The sequence below is a fragment of the Sus scrofa genome, chromosome 2 (genome assembly GCF_054392235.1).
Source record: "Sus scrofa isolate SSC_HxYL_T2T_F1_AM1 chromosome 2, Sscrofa_HxYL_maternal_Yorkshire_Landrace_v2.0, whole genome shotgun sequence".
In the NCBI taxonomy this organism is placed as follows: Eukaryota; Metazoa; Chordata; class Mammalia; order Artiodactyla; family Suidae; genus Sus; species Sus scrofa.
Genome location: NC_139384.1, coordinates 133,351,239 through 133,364,771, shown reverse-complemented (window position 1 = coordinate 133,364,771; position 13,533 = coordinate 133,351,239). Strand labels below are relative to the sequence as shown.

Below are 13,533 nucleotides of genomic sequence, written 5' to 3'. Positions count from 1 at the left end.
TGCAACCATTAACCCCAAGCTCCCAATCCACCCCACTCTCTCCCCTTCCCCCTGGGCAACCACAAGTCTCCTCTCCAAGTCCATGATTTTCTTTTCTGTGGAAGGGTTCATTTGTGCTGTATATTAGATTCCAGATGTAAGTGATATCATAGGATATTTGTCTTTGTCTTTCTGACTTACTTCACTCAGTACGAGAGTCTCTAGTTCCATCCATGCAAATGGCATTATTTCATTCTTTTTTATGGCTGAGTAGTATTCCATTGTGTATATATACCACATCTTCCTAATTCAATTATCTGTCGATGGACATTTGGGTTGTTTCCCTGTCTTGGCTATTGTGAATAGTGCTGCAATGAACATGTGGGTGCACGTGTCTTTTTTAAGGAAAGTTTTGTCCGGATATATGCCCAAGAGTGGAATTTCTGGATCATATGGTAGTTCTATGTGTAGGTTTCTAAGGTACCTCCATACTGTTCTCCATAGTGGTTGTCCCAGCTTACATTCCCACTACCAGTGCAGGAGGGTTCCCTTTTCTCCACACTCCTTCCAGCACTTGTTATTTGTGGACTTATTAATGATGGTAGTTCCGACTGGTGTGAGGTGTAGTTTTGATTTGCATTTCTGTAATAATCAGGGATGTCGAGCATTTTTCCATGTGCTTGTTGGCCATCTCTATGTCTTCCTTAGAGAAATGTCTCTTCAGGTCTTCTGCCCATTTTTCCATTGGGTGGTTGGCTTTTTTGCTGTTGAGTTATATAAGTTGCTTGTATATTCTAGAGATTAAGCCCTTGTCAGTTGCATTGTTTGAAACTATTTTCTCCCATTCTGTAAGTTGTCTTTTTGGTTTCCTTTGCTGTGCCAAACTTGTCAGTTTGATGAGGTCCCATTGGTTTATTTTTGATTTTATTTCTGTTGCTTTGGGAGACCTGAGAAAATATTCACAAGGTTGATGTCAGAGAATGTTTTGCTTATGTTCTCTTCCAGGAGTTTGATGGTGTCTTGTTTTATATTTAAGTCCTTAAGCCATTTTGAGTTTATTTTTGTGCATGGTGTGAGGGTGTGTTCTCGTTTCATTGCTTTGCACGCAGCTGTCCAGGTTTCCCAGCAATGCTTGCTGAATAGACTGTCTTTTTCCCTTTTTATGTTCTTGCCTCCTTTGTCAAAGATTAATTGACCACAGGTGTCAGGGTATTTTTCTGCACTCTCTGTTCTGTTCCATTGGTCCATTTTTTTTTGTTTTGTTTTGTTTTGATACCAGTACCACACTGTTTTGATGACTGTGGCTTTGTAATATTTCTTGAAGTCTGGGAGAGTTATGCCTCCTGCTTGGTTTTTGTTTCTCAGGATTGCTTTGGCGATTCTGGGTCTTTTGTTGTTCCATATAAATTTTTGGCTTGTTTGTTCTAGTCCTGTGAAAAATGTCCTGGGTAATTTGATAGGGATTGCATTGAATCTGTAGATTGCTTTGGGTAGTATGGCCATTTGTACAATATTGATTTTTCCAATCCATGAACATGGAATATCTTTCCATTTCTTTACATCTTCTTTAATTTCCTTGATTAAAGTTTTATAGTTCTTGGCATATAGGTCCTTTGCCTCCTTGGTCAGGTATTTGATTTTTTTGGGTGCAGGCACCATTTGTTGAAGAGACTTCTTTTCTCCACTGTATATTCTTGCCTCCTTTGTCCTAGATTAATTGGCCAAAGGTGCATGGGTTAAATTAAACCTTTAGTTTTGGAATAATTGTGGATTCACATGCAATTCTAATATATATATCAGAGAAACATTTTGCTTTTAAAATCTTGTAATTTCAATATAAACTGAATATGGCTGAAATTATACTGGATAGACATCGACCTTGTAGTGTTCACTATAATCTCTCTCCACTGGCCCTTTGAACTCTGTATCTACTGATAATAGATTCTTTATGGTTGTCTGACTTTTGTTTGATTCTCTTACCTCTTGGTTTCATATGACATTTCTCATGTCTAGAAACCCCATCCCACGTACATTTCTGTAATTAGCTTATATTTGTTCTAAAGGTCCAACTTTGAACTTCCTTTCCTCTGATTGCCTTCCTTGACATAGTTCTGCAAGATTATACCTTTCTTATAGGTATTTTCCTAGCATCTACAACTTACTGTTGTCACAGGGACTTACTTCATGCTATAAATATAGCCTATCTGCCTGTTTTTTTATAGATTGTATGATAATTGAGAAAGAGATCATCTCTTATTTATCTTTGTATCCCCAGTGGCTATTAACTCCTCAAAGGCAAATATTATGCTTGTTTTCTCTAATGTCCAAAACAGTGCTTGTTACATACAGGAGCTCTGTAAATGTTAGAGGACAGAGGAGAAATTATAGAGCAGAGTTGAATGGACAGTGGTATTTTAAATGACTATTAATTGCACTGAATAAACACAGTCCATAAAAAAAGATAACAGAAACCAGACTAGAGTGTATAGAGGTTGTTGTATGGATCTGGATTATTAGGAAAGCTTTAGGTTTTAAAAGGTTATTTTCAGTGCCCAGAGACATAGTATAGAAAGTATTAGAGGATATTTGAAGAAATACTTTTTGTGAAAAGAAAAAGAAACTATAGCTGAAATAATAATAGATAGATATAGGACTTGTAGTATATGGTATCTTCTCTCTCCCTAGATCTCTGAATTCTGTGTTCTGTAGTAATAGACTGTGGTTCTCTGATTTGTGCATGAATTCTCCAGAAAGAAAAAACTATGCATATGATGTTTTAAAAGTTTTAATTGGCTAGAGTAGATATTAGTGGTGAAGTATTCTCAGCAAACAGATTCTTTGGGTTGGGTAAAGTAATAAAATACCTATACTGAAATAAATTTAAACAGGTATCTGTGAAATTTTTATGTAAGTATGCTGACAATTTAGTTTAATTTTAGTTACACCAAGTTCATGTAAAAAAGAAGCTGTTTTCTATTGTCCTTGATTTCTGAAGAAAGGTAGAAGATTAATAATATGGTGCATGATTAATATCTCTAGACCTCATATTGAGCAAAACAGCATACCCTTATTTCCTGATGTAGCCAAAAAGAGTAATGAAAATAAGAGTTTAATATTCTTCAGGTTCTATAGTGACTTTGTTTTTTTGGCTACACCCACAGTATGTGGAAGTTCCCAGGCCAGGGATTGAACCCATGTCACAGTTGCAGCCTATGCCACAACTGCAGCAACACCAAATCCTTAGCCCACTGCACCACGAGGGAACTCTTGGTAGGTGACTTTTTGAAATGAATGCAAAAGAAACTTCATGTAGTTGGTACATGTAAATGACCAAATTTGTTAGTGAAGTGAGAAGTGTACTTTTCTCTTAAATTTTGGTATTTTTGGAAAGATTTTTTCAAAGAATATTCCAATTATGGTTAAACAGAGGTGGGGAATGTTCATCATAGTTTCTGTGTTTCTCTTTTCCTGTTTGTTTCTCATCTGGTAGCTACAAAGTTGTATCTACAGAAAAAGAACCCTTATAACTTTACAAAAATCTGATGTTTAATCTTGAACTATGCTATTCTATCTCTTCTTCTTATGTACAAAAATATAAATATTTGTCAAGCTTATAGCACTACCATTTTCAAGTGTCATTTTTTTGTCAGCTGTTTATTTTCTGTCTCTTTCCCGTAAAAAGATTTTGAAGTAATTTTATCCTGTAAGATCAATAGTGTTTGATTTTCTTTCATGTTTTGAAAGAAAGGTTGAGGTTTGAGAAAAATATGAGTTTCAAATAATGATGGTAGTCATTAGAAGGAAATGGTATTTTCAGTTGTTAATATTCTTATAAGCTATGTTATTTCTTAGGTGTATGAACTTAAAAAAATCTCAGATTTCATTTTTTTAAGTAAGCAGTAGAGGTTTAAAAATATCGTAGATCATGGTAGAGTCATAAAAATCTATGGTAAAAAGAAAGCAAAAACAGCATTTGAGTCATGTTCTTAATACGATGTATGTTAATAGATATGTTAAAAGTTGGTTTTTAGACCTTCACAATTCACTTCTTCTCTGTGAATTAGAATGTATGAGAAATACAAGGTAGAGTTTTTATTAAATATTTTATTGAAGAAATAAAATGTTTATTTTAAAATAGATATATGTTAGAATGTATTCAAAATCTGATATAAAACTTTAAAATTAAAACTAAAACTATGAGATCAATTCTGTTGCACAATGTTAAATCAGTTAAGATGATCAAACTATTTGCATATGTTTTGCTGATAGCATTGGAGCTTTAATGTGATTGAAATGATTATCAGTGTACTTTAGTAGACATATAAAAATGCTAAAAAGCATACTTAGTAGTTAAGGAAAATCCCAAAACAAAATACTTAAATTAAGTTGTTGGAGGTCTCGGTTCATATATGAGTTTAAGTACTTGATATTTACCAGTAGTGTGAGATTTTAGAGGTCTCAAAAGCTAACAAGTATATGAAAATTGAGGTAACTTTAAAAAAAATTAGGAATAATAATAACAATTTGGTTGTATCCAGAACCTAATGAGAAAACCCATTCCACTTGAAAATTAGACAGTATTCTTTTATTTTTTTTGTTATTGACTTATTTTTTTCATTTTTTTTATTACTCAAATGAATTTATCACATCTATAGTTGTATAATGATCATAACAATCTGATTTCACAGGATTTCCATCCCACAGCCCAGGCACATCCCCCCACCCCCCAAAATGTCTCCTCTGAAGACTACAAGTTTTTCAATGTCTGTGAGTCAGCATCTGTTCTGCAAAGAAGTTCAGTCTGTCTTTTTCTCATTTTTTTTTTTTTTTTGCTATTTCTTGGGCCGCTCCCACGGCATATGGAGGTTCCCAGGCTAGGGGTCGAATCGGAGCTGTAGCCACCGGCCTAGGTCAGAGCCACAGCAATGTGGGATCTGAGCTGTAAGTGCATGGGTTTAATTCTGGGCTTTCTATCTTGTTCCACTGATTTATATGTCTGTCTTTGTGCCAGTACCATGCAGTTTTGATGATTGTTGCTTTGTAGTATAGTCTGATGTCCGGGAGCCTGATTCCTCCAGCTCCATGTTTCTTTTTCAGGATGTCTTTGGCTATTCTGGGTCTTTTGTGCTTCCAAACAAACTTTAAAATATTGTGTTTGAGTTCTGTGAAAAATGTCCTTGGTAATTTGATAGGGATTGCATTGAATCTGTAGATTGCCTTAGGTAGTATAGTCATTTTGATAATATTAACTCTTCCAATCCACGAGCATGGTATATCTTTCCATCTATTTGTGTCATCTTTGATTTCTTTCATCAGTGGCTTATAGTTTTCAGAGTACAGGTCTTTTGTCTCTTTATACTCCTAGGTATTTTATTCTTTTGGATGCGATGGTAAACGGGATTGTTTCCCTAATTTCCTTTTCTGCTTTTTCATTGTTAGTATATAGAAACGCTGTCGATTTCTCTGTACTGATTTTGTATCTTGCAGCTTTGCCAAGTTCGTGGATGAGCTCTAACAGTTTTCTGGTAGAGTCTTTAGGATTCTCTAGGTATAGTATCATGTCATCTGCAAATAGTGATAATTTTACTTCTTCCTTTCCAATTTGGATTCCTTTTATTTCTTTTACTTCTCTGATTGCGGTGGCTAGGACTTCCATAACTATGTTGAAGAGTAGTGGCGAGAGCGGAGATCCTTGTCTTGTTCCTGATCTCAGTGGGAATTCTTTGAGCTTTTCACCATTGAGAATGATGTTTGCTGTGGGTTTGTCGTATATGGCCTTTATGATGTTGCGGTAGGTTCCCTCTATGCCCCCTTCCTGAAGGGTTTTTTTTATCAGAAATGGGTGTTGGATTTTGTCAAAGGCTTTTTCCTGTATCTATTGAGAGGATCATATGGTTTTTATTCTTCAGTTTGTTAATGTGGTGTGTCACACTGATGGATTTGTGGATATTGAAGAACCCTTGCATCCCTGGGATCCATCCCACTGGATCATGATGTACAATCCTCTTAATGTATTGTCGGATGTGGCTTGCTAGTATTTTGTTGAGGATTTTTGCATTGATGTTCATCAGTGAGATTGGCCTGTAGTTTTCTTTTTTTGTGGTATCTTTGTCTGGTTTTGGTACCAGAGTGATGGTGGCCTCATCGAATGAGTTTGGGAGTATCCCTTCCTCTGCAATTTTTTGAAATAGTTTCAGAAGGAGAGGTGTTAGCTCTTCTCTAAATGTTTGATAGAATTCGCCTGTGAAGCCATCTGGTGCTGGACTTTTGTTTGTTGGAAGGTTTTTAATCCCAGTTTCAATTTCAGTTCTTGTGATGGGTCCATTCATGTTTTCTATTTCGTCTTGGTTTAGTCTTGGAAGATTGTACTTTTCTAGGAATTTGTCCACTTCTTCTAGGTTTTCCGTTTTATTGGCATGTAGTTGCATATAGTAGTCTCTTATGATCCTTTGTATTTCTGTGGTGTCCGTTGTTACCTCTCCTTTTTCACTTCTAATTTTATTGATTTGAGACCTCTCTCTTTTTTGCTTGATAGGTCTGGCTAGGGGTTTATCAATTTGGTTGATCTTTTCAGAGAACCAGCTTTTCGTTTCATTGATCTTTTCTATGGTTTTCTTTGTTTCTATTTCATTGATTTCTGCTGTGATCTTTATGATTTCTTTCCTTCTACTAACTTTAGGTCTTGTCTGTTCTTCTCTCTCGAGCTGCCATAGATGTAAAGTTAGCTTGTTTATTTGAGCTTTTTCTTGCTTCCTGAGGTGGGCTTGTATTGCTATAATCTTTCCTCTTAGAATGGCTTTTGCTGCATCCCATAGGTTTTGGAGTGTTGTATCTTCATTGTCATTTGCTGCTAGGTATTTTTTAATTTCCTCTTTGATGTCTTCAGTGATCCATTGGTTGCTTAGTAGCATGTTGTTTAGTCTCCACGTGTTTGTGTTTTTTACAATTTTTTTCTCGTTGTTGATTTCCAGTTGTATAGCGTTGTAGTCGGAAAAGATGCTTGATATGATTTCAATTTTCTTAAAGTTACTGAGGTTGGACTTGTAGCCCAGGATATGATCAATCTTAGGGAATGTTCCATGTGCACTTGAGAAGAATGTGTATTCTGTTGCTTTTGGATGGAATGTCCTATAAATGTCTATTAAGTCCATCTGGTTTAATGCTTCATTCAGGGCCTGTGTTTCCTTATTGATTTTCTGTCTGGTTGATCTGTCCGTTGCTGTAAGTGGGGTGTTAATGTCCCCCAGTATGATTGTGTTATTTTCGATTTCTCCTTTTAAGGTTGTTAGCAGTTGCCTTATATATTGTAGTGAGCCTATGTTGGGTGAGTAGATATTTAAAATTGTTATATCATCTTCTTGGATTGATTCTTTGATTATTATGTAATGTCCTTCTTTGTCCCTTAAAATATTCTTCATTTTAAAGTCTCTTTTGTCTGATATGAGTATTGCTACTCCAGCTTTCTTTTGATCCCCGTTTGCATGAAATATTGTCTTCCATCCTCTCACTTTCAGTTTGTATGTGTCCCTAGAAGTGAAGTGGGTCTCTTGAAGACAGCATATATATGGGTCTTGTTTTTGTCTCCACTCAGCCAGTCTATGTCTTTTGGCTGGGGCATTTAGTCCATTCACATTTAAGGTAATTATTGATATGTATGTTCTTACTGCCATTTTATTAATTGCTTTGGATTTGTTTTTGCTGCTCTTTTTTCTTTCCTTCTTCTCTTGTTCTTTTCTGCCTATAGAAGTTCCTTTAGTATTTGTTGTAAGGCTGGTTTAGTGTTGCTAAATTCTCTCAGCTTTTGCTTATCTGTGAAGGTTTTGATTTCTCCTTCAAATCTGAATGAGAGCCTTGCCAGGTAGAGTAATCTTGGTTGGAGGTTTTTTCCTTTCATCATGTTGAGTATATCATGCCACTTCCTTGTGGCCTGGAGAGTTTCTGTTGAAAAATCTGCCAAGAACCTTATTGGTGTTCCCTTGTATGTTAAGTGTTTCTTTTCCCTAGCTGCTTTCAGGATTTTCTCTTTGTCTTTAATTTTGGTCAGCTTGATGAATATGTGTCTCGGTGTATTCCTCTTTGGGTTTATTTTATATGGTACTCGTTGTGCTTCCTGGATTTGAGTGAGTGGTTCCTTTCCCATGTGAGGGATGCTTTTGGCTATTATCTCTTGGAATATTTTTTCTGTCCCTTTCTCTCTCTCTTGTCCTTCTGGCACCCCTATAATACAGATGTTGGTGCGTTTCACGTTGTCCCAGAATTCTCTGATACTCTCTTCATTTGTTTTCAATCTTTTTTCTCTTTTCTGTTCTGCATCCGTAATTTCCACTAATCTGTCCTGCACCTCACTTATTCGTTCTTCTGCCTCCTGTGTTCTGCTGTTAGCTGCTTCTAGTGAGTATTTTTTATTTCAGTTATTGTATTTTGCATCTCTTCTTGTTTAAGTTTTATATCTTGTATCTCTTTGGTCAGTGTTTCCTGTAAGTTATCCATCTTTGCCTCCAGTTTATTTCCAATGTCTTGCATCATGTTGAGCATCAACAGTCTAAAGTCTTTTTCCTGGAGGCTGAGAATCTCCTCATGGCTTAGCTGATTTTCTGGGGTTTTTCCTTTCTCCCTCATCTGAGTTATAGTTCTCTGTCTTTTCATTTTTATAGGTTTTTGGTGTGGTGACCTCCTTACAGATAATAGAGTTGTAGCCTCTCTTACTTCTGATGTCTGCCCCCCTTGTGGCTGAAGTCGGTATGGGGGCTTGGTGTAGGCTTCCTGATGGGAGGGGCTGATGCCTGCCCACTGGTAGGAGGAGCTGATTCTACTCCCTCTGGTGGGTGGGGCTTAGTCTCTGGATGGGATTAGAGGCAGCTGTGTGCCTGAGGGGTCTCTAGGTAGCCTGTTTACTGAGGGGTGGGGCTGTGATCCCACCTGGATTGTTGTCTTCCCTGGGGCTTCTCAGTGCTGACTGATGGGTGGGGCCAGATTTTCCCAAAATGGCCACCTCCAGAGAAAGGCAGTGCTGCTGAATATTCCCGAGAGCTTCGCTTTCAATGACCTTCCTTCACAACAAGCCATGTTCACCCCTGTTTTCCCAGGATGTCCTCCAAGAAGTGCAGTCAGGTTTGACCCAGATTCCCATGGAGACTTTGCTCTGCCCTGGGACCCAGTGCATGTGAAAGTCCGTGTGTGCCTTTTAAGAATGGGGTCTCTGTTTTCCCCAGTCCCGTGGAGCTGTTGTGCACAAGGCCCAGTGGCCTTAAATGCCAGATGCTCCAGGGGCTCTTTCTCCCAGTGCCAGATCCCTGCATGTGAGGGTTTGATGTGTGGCTCAGAACTCTCAGTCCTGTAGGTGAGTCTCTGTGAACCAGTTCGTTTTCAGTCTGTGGAGCTTCCCACCCAGGAGGTATGGAGTTGTTCATATCATGAAATCGCCCCTCCTTCCTCTTGATGTGGCCTCTTTTTCTTCTGGAGTAGGGAATCTTTTTTAAGGTTTCTGGTCCATTTGGGTGAAGATTGCTCAGCCTTTAGTTGTGAGTGTTATTGTTTTTAGGAGAGAATTTGAATTCCAGTCCTATTCTGCCATCTTAATCCCATCCCTATTGACTTAATTTTGTTCTGACTTAATTTTGTTTTATTTTACTTTTTATTTTTAATAATGATTTTTGTTTTTCCATTGTAGCTTATTTACAGTGTTCTCTGTCAGTTTTCTGCACAACAATGTGACCCATGCATATATACATGTATACATTCTTTTTTCTCACATTATCAAGCTGCGTCACAAGTGACCAGATATAGTTCCCAGTGCAGGGTGCCTTTGCTTATTCATTCCAAAGCCAATAGTTTGCATCTATTAACCCCAAATTCCCAGTCCCTCTGACTCCCTCCCTCCCCCTCTTGGCAACCACAAGTCTGTTCTCCAAGTCCATGATTTTCTTTTCTGTGGCGAGATTCATATGTGCCATATATTAGATTCCAGATATAAGTGAAATCATATGTAGTTGTTTTTCTTTTTCTGACTTACTTCACTTAGTATGAGAGTCTCTAGTTCCATCCATGTTGCTGCAAATGGCATTATTATGTTCTTTTTTATGGCTGAGTAGTATTCCATTGTGTATATGTATAACCCATCTTCTTAATCCAATCATATGTCAATGGACATTTAGGTTGTTTCCATGTTTTGGCTATTGCGAATAGTGCTGCAATGAACCTGTGGTGCATGTGTCTTTTTTAAAGAATGTTTTGTCCGGATATATGCCCAAGAGTGGAATTTCTGGATCATATGGTAGTTCTATGTGTAGGTTTCTAAGGTACCTCCATACTGTTCTCCATAGTGGTTGTCCCAGCTTACATTCCCACCACCAGTGCAGGAGGGTTCCCTTTTCTCCATACCCCCTCCAGTACTTGTTATTAGTGGACCTATTAATGATGGCCTTTGTGACTGGTGTGAGATAATACCCCATAGTAGTTTTGATTAGCATTTCTGTAATAATCAGGGATGTCGAGCATTTTTCCATGTGCTTGTTGGCCATCTGTATATCTTCTTTGGAGAAATATCTATTCAGGGAAAATTAGACAGTATTCTTTTAAAGGATTTTTGGAAATTCCAAAGAGAACCCCACCTGTTACCATTTGATTATGATGAATGTTTTGAGTTCATTATTATTATTATTTTTGGCCACACTCAAGGCATGTGGAAGTTCCTGGGCCAGGGATGGAATCAGAGCTACAGCTGTGACCTACACAGTTGTGGCCTCGCCAGATCCTTAACCCACTGTGCCAAGCCAGGGACTGAACCAGCATGGCTTCAGAGACAATACCAGATCCTTAACCCACTACATTACACAGGGAACTCCCAACATGTCTAATTTTAGAGATGTTGAAATAGAGGGATAAAATGTGTGTCTAAGAATCAGTGAAATACAAATTTAGTGTTTACAAACAGAAAAAGATAAAAGCGTTTGTCTAAAGTTATAAAAGTAGTCAACAGTCTAGATATGAATCAAGTTGTAGTCTGGCTTTAGAACTTTTTCTTGTAGCCGAAAAAATATAGACATTTTTATGTGACAGTACATAAGATATACCAAAAAATCCCCCTAAAACCGAAAAACTATACTTCATAGCATCCCATTGAATAGATGCAGGTGTAGTTTTTTTTAACCTTTTCCTTACTGCTCTATATTTAGTTTGTGTCCAGCTCTTTGCCATCATATATGTAGCAGTGCTACAGTAAACATTGTAACACATGTGCATACATGTATGAAATATTTATCTGTGGTGAATAACGAAGTAAAATGGCTGAGTTAAAGAGTATTCATGTTTTAAATTTTGATAGAAACTATCAAGTTGCCACATCATCTTTGACCATCGGGAACTCTTTCATGTTGGTTTCCTGTGTCTATGCCTCAGTCTTTTATTTTCTCTCTCTTTTCCTTTTGCAAGTACTTCCTTACCTTTGTCACTACACGGTGCTCCAGGCTCATCTTCTATTTTTCTGGCCCCAGACCTAAAATTTCTCCAGCTTAGCCATTTCTCTCAGGATCCAGGTTCATTGTGTTGACAAATTATATTTAGAAGCCAAGGTATGGGCTGGTAGGTATGCTTGCTACTACTGGGGTGTCACTTTTATGGACCCTCACAGTTGATAACCCGAGAAAATATATATGCATGTACACACATCTATAATTATTTCTGTATCTAGCCACTCTATCTGCATATATTTTAAAGCAAATGACATTATTCTGCTGCCTCCAACTCTAATTCACTACACCAGGGTTCCCTTCCAGCCTTTCTCTATTGCTTATTTGTAAATTCTTTCTCTGACCTTGAGGAACCTGGCTTCCATTTACTACACTTTATCTGTTTGTTCAGTCTGAGTTAAATGTATGTAAACTAGTTTCAGAGTTATTAACTTCTGTCCCCATAAGAAAACACATATACCAACTCGACTACTTACTATGTTTATGCACCAGTAGTTTTTTTTATCTCTAGCCTTTAGTATCAAGTTAAAATACCATTTTCTGAAGTTACTTAGGTCAGCTCTATTTTTTTCTCATTGTCTTCAGGGAGATTATTTTATATCACTTTTAATCATTGATTCTTAAAAGTATGGGGCCGTGTAAAATAATTATATATTTCACGATAACCTGGAATGTTGGCAGAAAAACAAATAGATAAGAATCCTTTTGTGGCTTTTATTTCAAATACCATTTTAACATAGATCCATAATAAAAGGACTTTTAGGAATTATGGATATTCATTTTGTTTTTCTGCATAGCTCTCTTTAAAATGGAATTATTTTCTCAAACATACCATCTTTAATATATTTAAAAGTCCAGATCCAACTAATAGTCTAAAAGATATTACCCATTTTAATAATTATTTTTCGTAAAATAGGAAAAATAATTTTATTAGATAAAAGTATTATATCCTAGGTGTATAAAACTTTAAGGATGAAAGAATCTATTCTTTTTATTTATTTGTTCATTTCACCTTGTTTAATCTTAGGTAGCCTATCATGAATGAGGGAATAATATTGCTAAAGACTAAGGTAAGAAATATGAGCTAGGGGAATAATGAAGATAAACAATTTCTGTTTGTACATATTTTTAATTAATGGGTCATTTCCTAATTTAGCTAGGGAATATTGTTTAGCTCGTTGTACTGTAGTTTTGAGCATATTATTAAAAAGTGAACCAGAGCTAAATAAGTCACAGTAGTTATTTCATCAATCTCTTAAACAAAATCAAACCAATTTTTTACTTCATATGTTTTTATTCACGCAGAGTTGTCTTTTCAATAGCAGGTAACAATTTACACATGAAATATAAACTCCGATACATCATTGAATATCAATGTGGGTAACAGGTCTATCCTTTTACTTGTTTTAGTACTTTTACTTGAAAATTCCATTACTGTCATGCTAAGTCATTTTTAAGCAAATCTTGCTGAAGTTACATTTTAATATTAACTGAATGGTTGTTCAGGGGCCAGATTCCCTGTCTTTTTTTTTTTTTTTTTCCTATTACTGGTAGCTTCCATAATAAAGACAGAAAATTTTTAAAAATATTTGGGGCCATACAGTATTTTGTGATTCAGAGTACTTCTTGAGAGCTATGGTATTGTATAACATTTTTTTTTCTCATAAGTGTCACTAAATACCCAAATACAGAAACTGCTTCTCTGTTTGCTGTTGTCATAAATCTTGGGCACTTTTCTGTCACTTAATGAGATCCTGTCCCAGGGAACTTCCTTTAGTAGTATGGAAAAAGGGATATAAGGAGTTAAAAGGTAAAGCTCCTACCTGTCTTGGGAGGGGAGTGTGACACTATAGCCCATCTGCTTGTTTGCTTGAGTATGTATTTATAAAGCAAAATTTTATTCAGCATCTTTTATGTGCTAGGCCCTTTTGTTAGGCTCCTTAAACACAAAGATGAGTAAAAAGCAAGATTTCTTTTCTCTAGTTGCACAGTCAAATTGGAGGAGACAAATGCATAAATATAATTACAGTACAGGGTGTCAAGTGCATGATAGTAGGTATTTTGGAAGAAGAGAAGTAACATGTCC

The 13,533-nt window shown here is 36.6% G+C and overlaps 1 protein-coding gene across 16 annotated transcripts in view; it reads left to right on the top strand.

The window, feature by feature from the left end:
* The window catches only part of DTWD2 (DTW domain containing 2), a 1,117,698-nt gene that overhangs the window by 88,007 nt on the left and 1,016,158 nt on the right, over positions 1-13,533 (top strand). The window contains exon 7 of one of the 16 annotated variants that reach the window (XR_014838620.1): positions 12,479-12,517. The exons of 14 other annotated variants lie outside the window; for them this stretch is intronic. The gene's annotated coding sequence lies outside the window, so the exon portion shown is untranslated. Of the gene's footprint in view, positions 1-12,474; positions 12,518-13,533 lie in introns of all 16 variants that reach the window. One more of the 16 variants, XR_014838619.1, reaches the window with a different exon arrangement.